The 9,564-nt window shown below is 37.0% G+C and overlaps 1 pseudogene; it reads right to left on the bottom strand.

Annotated features, from left to right (window-relative positions):
• The window catches only part of LOC106294195, a 3,648-nt pseudogene extending 2,710 nt beyond the window's left edge, over window positions 1-938 (bottom strand).
• Window positions 939-9,564: the final 8,626 nt, after the last annotated feature.

The raw sequence follows: 9,564 nt of genomic DNA, 5'->3' as shown, positions 1-9,564 counted from the left end.
ACCCACAACACAGAAAGTAGAGAAATCGCGAGATCAGAGCTAAAATCGAATCATACCTGAAATTGTAGAGAAATGAAGAAGGGAATCGATGGGAGGGAAGAGAGAATCGTATGGATTGATGAACACAAGAACAGTAGACGAAGAAAAATCTGGGAGGAGAAAATCGTTGGTTGCAGAAAGAATCGCGAGAGAGAAGAAAAGAATCGGAAAAAATTATTTCTGATTGATTTTTTCCCAAATTCTCTAAACCCTAGAAATTAAGTTTTTGGGCCAGCCCAACACCCATTTGGTTTGGACCAGTTAACCCATGGGCAAAGTGGGTCTTTAACCCAATTGGACCATTAATTATTTGGGTATGACCATCACCCACCCATGTTTGTTTGGAATGGGTTAGCCCATGGGTGGCCCAACCAATTGACACCCCTAATCATACCCAAAAAAGGTTCTCAAATAAGAATTCTTCGCTTTAACTTTGGGTAAAGTTAGGTGTTGACCCGTGGAAGGGTTACATATCACAGGAACCCTTTCGTACTTTCCCATTATTTTCGGTCGATCGATAAGACACGTAAATCCCTGGACAGATATAGACAGCTTTCGGGTCCTGAACCTCCATTTAATCTCATATGATAATCTGCTTCTACAACTCTTAACTCACCAAGATGTTGAGGCTGAGGAGCTGTACAGAAATGCCACTTACCGCTACATTTAAAGGTGAGCAAAATACGCGGCTGCGCTGATGAAATGGCCAGAAAAGAATCTGTGAAAGCTGGAGTAAGAAGTAAGGATTTCCATTCCTTCAAGACGCGGCGGCAAGTTGCGATGGATCTAGCAGGTACTCTTGAGAGTATCTCGATGATGAGTTCATTAGGAATAGTCTTTATGGACAGTTCGGTGTCGAGACTGACGATTTTAAGGCGGCTATTCCCCCGACCGTCCATAGAAGATTTTTTGCACTATTGCTTGCTTTGGAAATGTTTCTGTTCTTTTCACTTTTCTTTTATAAATTGAATTGGGGTTGTAACAACATTGCGCTCTTTATAGGCATACCATAAATATTTTTTAAAATATTGGTAATTTTTTTTATATTCTTTTGGAGAAATGTATAAAATAATCTGTAATATATTTTTCACTAAAAACCAATTTTCATTTAGTGAAATATTTATCAAAATTTATTGGTCAAACCGTTTTTAATTTACGACCAACCAATTTTTCGTCGGTACGTGACTAATGATAAATTTTGACCAAAGTTTTGTTCAAAATGGTTGAGTGAACGAAAATTAATTTGTTTTCGATAAAATCATCTAAATGACTAAGTAGGGGTTATTGGTTGTTGTATTTTAATGGATTTGAAAATCCGAACTAAATCTAGTGTTATTGGTTCTATGATTTTCAAATATGTATTAAAATCATGTGTTATTGGTTTAATGATTCATAAATTCTGTATCAAATCAAGTGTTATTCAATCGTACGGATTTACTAATATATTTGATTTTATAATGGATTTGAATGGATTTGTTTGGATTTTTTAGTTAAAAATACAAAGACTCAAATCCGAGGGAAAACCTCCGGATTTGCATATTTTACTTGGATTTATAAATACTATATGAATTTATAAATCAATCAAAATATATAAACTAATAACACTCCCTAAAACAGTCTAAATACATTTATTACCAAAAATATTAAAAAATGCTTATTTATTAAAGAGGATAAGATATTATCCTATTAACTTTGTCTTATTCTCTTAGCCGTTTAATTAACTGAGTATACTTTTCTTTTTTCTTAGTGATAGTAACATCTCTTGTAAAATATGAGATATATAATATAGAAAGAGTAATAAGAGTTTTTACAAATGAGAGGTGGACACGAATCGAATATTCGGGGTTTTGAGATATTTGTGATCCGATTTGTTTTGTCCAAATAATCAGTTATTCGATTCGATTTGTAGTTATTCGAATATTCGGTGTTCAAGATATCCGAAAAATTTATATTTTTAAATTAATATCTAATTCGATATGTAGAAATAAAATAAAATTTAAAAATAAATTTAAATCCAAAGATTATATAAAATAATAATATTTTGTTACAAATATAAAATTATTTTCTTTTTAAAATTCTAATAACTAATATAATAAATAAAAATATTATAAAACTTACCTAAAATATAAAACTATTTGTAATTTGATTCGTTTCTTATGAACATTTCATATTAATATTTGATTTGCTTTATAAGGTTTCGGATATCCGAATTTTGAGTTTGAAACAAAACATATAACAAATCGAATCAAAACTTAGTGACATTTTTCCCAGCCCTATGATAAAGTCTCTTTGTCGTTGATATTTCTCCTACCACACATAAAATAATATATATTAATAACATGTCAAATATAAATACAAATATATATTTCATAAATATATCTTTCATATAAGTTACAACACATTATCATGACGAGCGTTCTTATCATGTACGAGCTGAGATTTAATTTATGTTTCAATATATTTTAGTTTAATTAATTTTATTTCAGAGTGATATATTTACCTTCTACGTTTATTATTTTTACTAAGATGATTTGTGTTGCCTTTCCTGATTTCTCATTATAATAGACAATGTCTTCAGGGTCAAAAAATCACGGAGTAGGTATTGTCTCCGTGAATATGAAATGATCAACATGTTAGACTTTGTCTCCTCGGATCGAATAGGAAGGCTTTAAATTCATGAATATAAAATGGTCAATATGGTAGACTATGCATTCAAATTCTGATTTTATTATATTTTTATATTATTATTTTATTAATACAGTTATAATGTAGAATTTGACAAAGCTCGAAATAACTGCCACTGATATTAATGGGAATAATTATATGACATGGTCAGTCAGTGTAAAAATGGACCCAAGAGGAAATTGGCTTTTAGAAACCATCAATAAATTGAAAACTATGTCGTATGAGAAAAAGGGAAAAACATGATATTTTTACGACACCACATACATGATGGTTTAAACGATAAATATATTATGAAAGAAGATCGTGCAAATATTTTGGCAATGTTCAAAAGAGAGGTTTGATCACAAAATCCAAACACGAGTCGATCCATTTTTCGGTTCGAGGACTACAAAAGTATTAGTGGATATAATTTTGCGATGTTTGGAATTACATCAAGGAAGATGTTATGTGGAAAGAAGGTAAGTGATGATGGTATGATAGAGATAAATCTCTTCATGTTCTACCGTGAAAATGTAGTCATGCAGCAACAGTACCAAGCGAATGGATATACCCAATACTTGGATTTGATGTAAGTTTTCCTTGTCATGGAGCAATCAAATTGTAACGTTGAACCATCATGCTCATCCTAATGAATCTGATTTGTTATCTGAAGTGAATGTTGCATCATTTAGTTATAATAATTAGGAAGAATGAAGTAAAAACCGCTATTATGGTTGTGGAAGAGGGCGACAACGAAGATTTTGTCCATATGATGAAAGAACTAATGAGAACTTCAACGAAAATAAAAAAAAGGCCGGGATGTTAGAAAGCAATCTTGAAATGTTTGCGACAAATGCGACACGCCAAAACATTTATTAGATTTCTAACGAAAATCACAAAAGAAATAAAAAAATAGAAAAGAAGTGAAACAAATTTCATCTCTAATGAACTAGACCATTTTCATGGCTTGATTTTTTGGTTAATCCATAGAGCATCGATGAATAATAAAATTGATAGCTTCTTTGTAAGCTATGAGTTGTTTTCACTGGAAAGGCTTCTTTGTTTTTTTTTACTTTTTTGGTCTCTCTGGCTGGGGTTCCACATATTTTAGAAATCATTTTTTCACTCTTAAAACTTGTTTATTGCGTTGCAGCTCTACCTGGTGGTAACAATAAGCGGGCTAATAATAAAAAGACTTATACACGTATGTTTCAGTGCATAAAAATGACAGTAATAAATCAGTCACAAGTACTGAAATAACTTCCCAAGTAAAGTCATGTGGGTCGAAACCTATGTTGCATGGAAACTCCGTTGAAGGTCCGTTTCACGTTTCGGAAACGTTTTGGAATTGGAATCTCTCGGAAACTCGCGGAAACGCATTAGAAACTCGTTTCTTAAAAATCTCAGTTTGGAAACTTAATGGAAACTTGCGTTTCTATTTTGGAAATACGCGATTCTGTTTTGGAAACGCTTAAAAACTCTTTTTAATTTATTTTAAAACAAATTAAATAAATAATTAATAAATATAAAGATTAGTTTGTTATTTTGATAGCGGTCATGTTTGATGGAGCTAATGAAAATGAGGTTGAAGATGATGTTATTGATCTTTTGACTTGCTGTTATAATTTTTATTTTAGTTAACCTATTTAATATTTAAGTAATGGATTTTTGTTATTTTGAATTTTTATATGACTTTGATGTTTAATGATGACTTATTTTATTTTCGTATGATTAAATAGAATGACTATTTGTTTATTTGTATTCTAAGATATACTAAACATAATAAAAATGAACGCAAATATTGATTAATTATTTATATATATATATATGCATATATATATATTTATAGACGTTTCTAAAACGTTTCCAAAGTAAAAAATAATAATCAAAAATCACGTTTCCAAGTTTCGAAATGTTTCGTTTCCGCGTATCCGTTTCCGTTTCCATGCAATCTAGGTCAAAACATAATAGAAATAAACATAATTCATGTAACATGATATAATAAAGAGCTCCTCTATAGAGATGGCAAATAAGTTGTCTCGTCCCTGTGCGGGCCGGTCTCCGAAATGGCTGCCCAAACCCGTCTGCTATATGTATGGGCCTTTACGGGTCACCCCGCGGGACGTCTGATCTTCCATTGCCTGCACCATCCAAACTTCATGATCAGTACGCTTTGTAGATGCAAATTCGAATTAGAATCTAAATGGCTTTGTTACAATCGTAGTTTTAAGTAGTTTCTGTTGTTGTTAGTTGTACTTGTTTTAAATGGTGCTGAACTTTTTAGTTTGTTTTTTGCAAAGAAATGTAACTAAACATCAAGCTAACCGGGACAAAGACAATTGCAACTAAACATCAGCCTAGCCTGAAATCTGAAGAATTGTGTACACGTTCAGTGAAGAGGACAAGAAGATGAACATGCATGCAGCAAAGGAGAATCTCCGGTAGTGGATGGAAGACAAAGAGAAGCTCCGGTGGTCGATCGAAGAAGAATAGAAGCTCCGGTGGTGGATCAAAGAGAAACAACCTAAAAAAATTAGTTAGATCCAAAAATTTATTATAAACACAAAATATGTACTCTTTCAATACCTGTGACATGCATATAGGAAGAAGAGTCTGGAAGCACTGTTGCTGAAGAACCCATCGTCGGAGCTCCATCAGTTTCTTCCGTGAAAAGTGAGCTCGCAAAGTTCTCAAAGAATCGAAGACACATGGGAGACCGAAAGAATCATCGAACACCAAACCGCCGCCACCGGAGCTCCATAGTTTGTCAGTGAAGATCAAAGCCGGATCCCCATCCTCACATTCTCTCTCGTTTCTTCTATTTTCAGGTGAAATAGTGAAAAAGCTTAAGGTTAGGTGGGTCTTCACTATCCTGCGGTCCCCTGGTGGCCCATCCCGCCGAAGGCCCAATACCGAAAGAACCCATCCCGCAAGGCCTGCTCTTTTTTGGGTTTACTAAACCCCACCCCGATCCTGCCCCGCAGCAGTCTTTTATGGAAAAGGCCCGCGATCCAGGTCCAAAATTGCTATCTCTACTCCTCTAGGGTGGCTCTAGCCCTTGGCATCTGCAACGCCTCCGGGAGTAATCTGGAAAATGTGATTATTTTGTTAAGGGAACAAGAAAGTAATGAATAATCAAGTGAAATTTCAATGTTATTTTTTCAAAAGGATATAGCTTCGCCTTCAGGGAGATTAGGGGCGTCAAAGACTTTCCAGACTCGTTGCTCTCCTTTGACTTTCCTGAAACTGAGCCTGATCGTGATTGCGTGAGCAAGAACATGACCACCTGCTGGCTTCTTTGGATCTGATATGAACATTAATTCCACCCCTGGATCCTATATCACTGCAATTATCATATCAAAAAGATGATCCCCCTATCAGGTTAGTGCAACCAATAAAAGAATCGCTTCCCTTCTAGAGTAAAGCAAACCTTGGTTGGTCATGTAGATAGCAACATTGAACTCCTCTGCGATTTTGATTATCCTTGAGAGAATCTGAGCTAGTTTTTGCTGCAACACAGAAACTAACCTTCTTGATAAAAGCAGAGAAGCTTTCCACCTTTTTAGCAGAGCTATATCTTGTTGATGATGTATGTTAGTAACGTAACGTGGCGATCTGCGAGTTCCCATCTTCTAGTGAAATCCACTCGGAATAAAGCAATGATGGAGTCAACAATCTGGAAAGCAATGGTAAGCTCAGCTTATATTCATGTTATGTTTTTGTCGATTGGAAACTAACAACGAAATAATCAGACATGCTTTCTTGTTTATCAGAATCTTAAATGATTTCATTCAGAAAAAAAGAATCTTAAATGATTCCTCAGACAATTTTGCAGTGAGGCCAAGAAGCAAGTTGTACTGATGCTCACAGGTGTAAGCACGAGCATAAATGATCTGTTACATCAAGAATTATGAATATCAGTTTTAGCCCTAAAAGTTTCACGTTAAAGAACAATGAGTCTAACCTTAAGAAGAGCATCACTTCCCGTCATATATCCAAAATTCTGAAGGAGAAATGTTTTTGTTAAGATTCAAGTAGTAATACTCTCTGTAAATCTCAACTTGGATTCAATACATTCACCAGATTACAATCTCACTATAACACTCAAGAACAATCGATATCAACACGATATCGATTACTTCTCATACGAATCCTCTCACGGGAATCGCCTCAAGATCTCAGTCTCCAATGCTAAGCTTGATCACAATACTAATGATAAGCAATGAAAGAATCAAACAACAATTACATATAAAGGCTACTTTCTTGTAACTGCCAAAGGCTCCAATAGCTCCAGAGTCTTTCCCTTCTTTCTTAATGACTCATCCGTTAGAAGTTCCCGCCTCATCTCCTTGACGTGGCACTTCTTCAGCTTCCAACACTCTCTTGCCCTGCTTCTTCTTTGAGTAGTACACTTGCATAGGTGTATCAATACCCCCCCCCCTGCAACATTAAGCTTGTCCTCAAGCTTAAAGGATGGAAACTCCCTCTTGAACTCCTTAGCCAAAACCCACGAATCATCATGAGACTGCAAACCACTCCACTTCACCAACAATTCCAATGCCCCAGTCTCATTGTAACGAGTAGCTAAAACAGATTCCGGCTGCACAATCACTTCCTGTAAATCATCACCCACTGGAGGCAGGACCGACACTTGATAATGCGAACCCAATACCCGCTTTAACTGAGATACATGAAACACTGGATGAATCTTGGACTCCACAGGTAGACGTAAACGGTACGCCGCTTTTCCAATAAGCTCCAATATCTCATAAGGGCCAAAATACTTCGCATACAGCTTCTGACACACTCTTCTTGCGACTGACTGTTGCCTATACGGCCTGAGTTTAAGAAACACTGATGTTCCCACGTTGTACTCAACATCACGGTGATGCTTGTCCGCGTTATTCTTCATCACCTGTTGAGCTTTGACCAAATGTCCCTTAGCATCTGCTAGTATCGCGTCACGAGTCTTGAGCATTTCCTCCAAATCGAAATTATCAGTTGATCCTTCTTCATCCCTCAATACCACCGGAGGGTCTCGACCATATAACACCCTGTAAGGAGATGTATGAAGCGAGGAATGGTGAGACATATTATACCATAGCTCGGCCCAACTCAAAAACTTAAACCATCTCCTCGGGGGACTAGACGTGAAGCAACGCAGGTACGATTCCAAGGTTCGATTAACCACTTCTGTCTGTCCATCAGTTTGAGGATGGAAAGCAGTGCTGTAACGGAGCTTCGTGCCTGCGAGACGAAACATTTCCTTCCAAAATGTGCTCAGAAACACCTTGTCTCTATCTGAAACAATAGAACGAGGAAATCCATACAAACGCACGATCTCGACCACAAACTTCTTAGCTACATCCACTGCCGTAAAAGGGTGGCTAAGACCCAAAAAATGAGCACTCTTAGAGAGATGGTCCACCACTACAAATATCGCCATGAGACGTCGGAAGCCCCTCGACAAATTCCATGGAGATATCTTCCCAAACCACTGACGGAATAGGTAGCGGCTGCAAGAGTCCCGCTGGAGATAACGTTGATGTCTTGTGAGTTTGACATATCTGACACTCTGCCACATAACGTTGAACGTCCTTATACAACCCTTCCCAATGAAACATCCGTTGAATACGTTTGACAGTCTTCAATACCCCTGAGTGACCTCCACTTAGACCATCGTGATTCTCATGTAGTATCACTGATATAAACTGAGAGTTACGTGGTATTACCAACCGCTTCTTGTACCACAAACGCCCATCTACCATAGCATAGCCAGGATTCCCAAAAGAACCTGCTTTCACCTGAGTAATTATTGACTGTATAGCCTGGTCCTGGTCAATCTCCTGATACAGATCTTGTAGTTGAATCACTGAAGGGACCGTGATGGCTAACAGCGTACTCGACCTTTCCACAGGTAAAGACATTTGACTCAATGCGTCTGCTGCTTTATTCTCGATTCCTGGTTTGTAAATGATGTCGAAATCAAAACCCAACAACTTCATTAACCATTTCTGATATTCCATATTCACCTCTTTTTGTTCCAGCAAGAACTTCAAACTCTTCTGATCCGTGTGTACAACAAACTTGCGCCCTTGCAAATAGTGCTTCCATTTATTCACTGCCATCACTACTGCCATGAGTTCACGTTCATAAACTGGTTTCTGCTGTTCTATCGATGTCAGACCATGACTGAAAAATGCAATCGGTTTATGTTCCTGCATCAGTACTGCTCCCAGTCCAAACCCGGAAGCGTCTGTCTCAACCACAAACAGCTTATCAAACTGCGGTAGAGCTAATACCGGCGTCGATATCATAGCTTCCTTCAACGTGTCGAATGCTAGCTGCGCCTCTTGTGACCACTGATACTTATCTTTACGCAGTAGTTCCGTTAACGGTTTGGCTAACACTCCATAGCTTCTGAAAATTTTTCTATAGTAACCAGTGAGCCCTAGAAAGCCCCTCAGATGTTTAATACTCGTCGGTGTTGGCCATAGCTTCATAGCAGCTGTCTTTTATAGATCAGTAGACACTCCTTCTGCAGTGATGATGTGCCCGAGATAATCAACCTGTGACTGTCCAAATAGACATTTATTCTGATGAACAAACAGGTTGTTTTTCTCCAATATCTCCATCACAATCTGTAAATGGTGAGCGTGGTCATCAACGCTTCTACTGTATACCAATATATCATCAAAAAACACCAGAACGAAGACTCCCAAGTATGGCCTGAATAGATCATTCATCAGTGCCTGGAAGGTTGCTGGTGCATTCGTCAAGCCAAACGGCATGACCAGAAAATTATAGTGCCCGTCTTGAGTTCGAAAAGCCGTCTTCGCAATGTCTTCTTCCACCATTCGT

This window comes from Brassica oleracea, chromosome C5, assembly GCF_000695525.1.
Source record: "Brassica oleracea var. oleracea cultivar TO1000 chromosome C5, BOL, whole genome shotgun sequence".
Lineage (NCBI taxonomy): Eukaryota > Viridiplantae > Streptophyta > Magnoliopsida > Brassicales > Brassicaceae > Brassica > Brassica oleracea.
The sequence above is the reverse complement of the archived record's forward strand: the minus strand, read 5'-3'. Positions and strand labels throughout refer to the sequence as shown.